The sequence below is a fragment of the Castor canadensis genome, chromosome 5, assembly GCF_047511655.1.
Source record: "Castor canadensis chromosome 5, mCasCan1.hap1v2, whole genome shotgun sequence".
In the NCBI taxonomy this organism is placed as follows: Eukaryota; Metazoa; Chordata; class Mammalia; order Rodentia; family Castoridae; genus Castor; species Castor canadensis.
In genome coordinates this window covers 177,359,873-177,363,865 of record NC_133390.1, presented here as the reverse complement: position 1 = coordinate 177,363,865, position 3,993 = coordinate 177,359,873, and positions in this window count along the sequence as shown.

Sequence of the window (3,993 nt, the reverse complement as noted above, 5' to 3'; positions counted from 1 at the left end):
CCCGCAGCTTGGCCCAGGCGCGCTCCCCACCTGCAGCGCAGCGCCGCGCCCCCGCCGTGTCCCGCGGGCCGCGCTCGACTCCTGCAGCGCCCCGAGTGCCCGGTAGGGGGCGGCGTGGCACCGCGCGCGTCCCCGCCCGGCCTGGGCATTTCTTCCAGGGTCCTTGCACTTCTTGCAAACATCGCACAAGAGACAGAGCCACAAGGCTGCCATTTACTTTTCGCTCTTGGGGAAGGAGGGGCTCTGAGTTCTGCTCTTGGCGAACAGCATGTTTTTCTTGGATTTGAACTAAAAAGAAAGAATAAACCAGACACATATGTATGAGATATGTGCTGACTGTTAACTCCATGCCAGGCTCTTACACTGGTCCCAGACTTCACAGTGGCCCTAAAGAGGTGGGGCTCCTGTAAGCCCCACTTTGTAGGTGAGGTGGCTGAGGCAGACAGGTGAGGTCTCTTGCGATGGATGTATCCTCTTCCCTGAATCTGAGCAGTGTCCTCTGTCACCCTGGCTTGTGGGCACAGCTGGGATGGGCCCATGTTGTTGGTTTCCCCAGGAGGCCAGGTTGTGTGGCCACCTGCTCCTCACATGCTGGCAGTGAACTGTGGGACAGAAACAAGTGGCCGAGGAGGGCCTTTGTCAGTTACTCACAGTTGGGACCCCCTCTCCACTCTATCTTTCAGTCTCCAGGCAGAGCCCCTTGAGGATGTGGGACATGGGTGGCCTGTGTCCCCCTCCAAATCCTTAGCACTTGCAGTGGTCCAGCCCATGTACACATACCCCAGAGTCAGGGTCCCCAGAGCAACCCCAGTCAGTGCTGAGGAAGGGGGACAAATGCCCTGCTCCAGTGCCAGAGGGTGAGATCACCCCAGAGTGCCCCTCCTTTGACTGTGGTGGACCCAGTATCCTGACCATCCCGCCAGTCTCCCCTGTGTCTCCACCTCCCTCCCCAGCACATCCCCAGTGAGCCACCTGCCTCCCACCCAGAGTGTAGGACCTGCTTCTGTTGAGCAGGGAACCTTAGTCCCATCGAGCTTACTGAGCACTTACTGTAGAGTGTAAAGGGCTTCGTGGGGTTTTCCTTACTGGTGCCTGAAAGCTATCCCACATGACCAAGGAGCAAGTCAGTGAGGGTGCAAGGCTGCTGAGATCCAAGCCCAGAGCCATGGGCTCTGACCTGGCTGTCGCTAGCGGAAAGGCAAGAGAGATAAAAGAGCTGGTAGAGGCCTTCCGGAAGTGGGGGAGTGAATGAGTGATGGGGCCTGGCTCCTATCAGGATAGTTGCTTAAGATGAAAATGTGATGTCATGGATGATGGGTGTTTGGGGACTGGGGACACATCCCCGGGAGCTGTGGAGTCACCAGTAGAGGGAGGTCCAACTCTGGTGGGCCAGCCCTGGTGAAGGGTCTTTTTTCCATATTGGGCATTTTTATTTTACTCCTTTTTCTATTTTAACGGTGCATTCCTTGCAGAACTTGAAAAGAAAACCATAAAAAGTAAGACTTTAAGAGAAAAGCCCATCAACAGAGAAAATGCAGCTAATGGAGCTCTCAGCAGGAGGCTGGGCAGGAAGTTCTGGGATATGATCCCTAAGTGACTGAGTGATTGGATCTGAAGATCAGTGTCTGCCTTTGTCCCCACCACAGGGCAAGGAGCAGGACCCCTCTGGGGGGCGGGGATCCAGTCTTGGGGGACACAGTAATTTCTAACATTTATGCTGTGATGACCATGTATCGGTGCTTGACACTTTTACTTTCCACAGTGGCCCTGTGATGCAGATCTGACCGCATGAGTGCATGTGCCCAACTCCTTTCTGCTCATCTCCCCTCTGCACCTCTGTGGTCCCCACTCCCCTTCCCTCTCCTAGCCAAACCCTTAGCCCAATAGCCCTGAGGGCCAAAGTCAAGGTCCTGCTATGTGTATGCTTAATGAGTGAACAAATGAAGGACTGGACTCAAGTGTGTGCCCCCCCAGGAGGCAGCAGACACAGTTCTCAGTCAGGGCTGAGCTGTGCCTCCTTCTGCCTGCTGAAGGCAAGCACATGAGGACCCTGGACAGAGTCACCTTTCACTGCACAGGGAGACAGGCTGGGCTCTTCCCTGTCCACTGTCCCATCCATGTCTACAAGAAGCCTTTTCTCCCTTGGTGGCTTGGGGTCTGCCCTCATGCCCTGTATGCCTGCCTTCCTTAAACAGGAGGAGAAGACACAACTCTGTTATGTGACAGTGACGGCCAAGGCTTAGCAGACTGTCCCGGCCAAGAGGATGAGGCTTGTGAGAGCAGCCTGTGCTCTCTGTTGCAGACTGAGGAAGTATTGCAGATGAGTGAGCTCAGGGCGTGATGCCACTAGCCTTCCCCAGAGCACAGGCTAACATGTGGCCGTGGGGCTGTGGCTGCAGGTTTGGGGAGAACTGGGATCCCCCCCAAGTCCGTTCCTGTGACCCAGGCAGCCACCAAGAGGACAGAGGCAGGAGAATTTCCCTCCTGGCAAGGAGGGAAGAGAGGATGTCGGGAATTGGGAGGCTGTTAGTTTCCTGCAGGGGAGGGTCCTGGCTGGCACCCTCCTCCTTGTGCAGGGGTCTATATGGCAGATGGAAGGAAGGAGATGTGGTGGAGAGAGACGGATGGGAGGGGCCACAGTGATGGCTTTTCTGCAGGTTTCTGGCTGGTGACCTTTTGGAAGAATGGATTCAGAAGTGACTGCTATTTGTTGAGGCCCAGTTCAGAGACATTGGAGGGGGTCGCCTGCTCAGTGTTAAATGTCAGGTCCCCGCTGTCGCTGGAGGTGGGAAGAGCATCCCAGCAGGATGCCGGCTGAGGCTTGATGGGTTCCTGAGCTCAATCTCGACCTCAGAAAATGCACATATCCACTTCATCTGTTGGGCTGGTATTCATGTGTGCATGCGTGTACAGGCTGCATGTGTGTATGTATGCATGCGTGTGTGTGTGTGTGCATGAATGTGTTTCTTTTCTCTATTCCCAGAAGGTAACAGAACTCCTTCATTAGAATTTTGTGGTATGGAATGAAAAACCGACTTTGTCTAAGAATAACTCTACCAGGGCTTTTAGAAGGGAGGCTGCCATGGAAGGATTGCGATTGAGATTGTGAGAGCTGCCACACTGGGAAGGGGTTCCCACACCCCACCCTTGTCACCTCCTGAATAGCAGCAGACTCTGTGGGCCCTGCCGCTCCAAAGGCCACTCTGCCCGCCCTGTGGTTTCTGTCCTCAAGATCCTTAGGTTCTGTCTACATCAGGCCCAGGGGCCAGAGCTGATGCATCAGGATTCAGCAGCCTCAGCCACCTTGTGGAGGCCACAGGGACGTCCCCTGGACTTTGTGTCCTCATTAGTAAGTCCCCATTGCTGCCCATAGTGAGGACTCAGCACATCAAATCCCTGAGCATGCCTGGCATACAGTAAGTGCCCAGTCAATGCTGGCTGACTCTCTATGCAGTGACTGATCAGTGTAAACTGGAGCTGGGCTCCCCTGGAGGTGGGGACTCACACAGGATCTGTGGGCTTGGAGAAGGAACCAGTAAGAAGAGCCCCTTGGCTGGGGTAGCTCCCACCACCCCATTGAAATGGAGTCAGACCCTTCTGGGGGTTTGTGGAAGGTGGGGTGTGAGCAGCTGAGAGCCAAAGTAAGACACAGATTCTCTGCTCCACCTTGTGGAGGCCTACTGGGCCAGCTCTGTCGCTTCTGAGGCTACCATGGGGCCTGTGCAGCTCTCCTGTGCCTGCTGCAAGTGTGATGGGAGAAAGCCAGAAGGACCTGTCGCCCAGATGGCCACTCATCCACTTGGATGGCAGATGGACCAGCAGGGAGTGGCTGCAGGGGACCAGAACCTATGCTGTCCAGCTCTGGCTTGTGGCCCAGTGCACACTGGCCTGCTTTGTGGAGCTGTTCCCATCCATCCTGGGAATGCAATTCCCTGCTGCGCTGGAAGCTCAGCCAGGAGAGCAGCCAGGACCCCAGCCTTTCCTCTCCTCCAC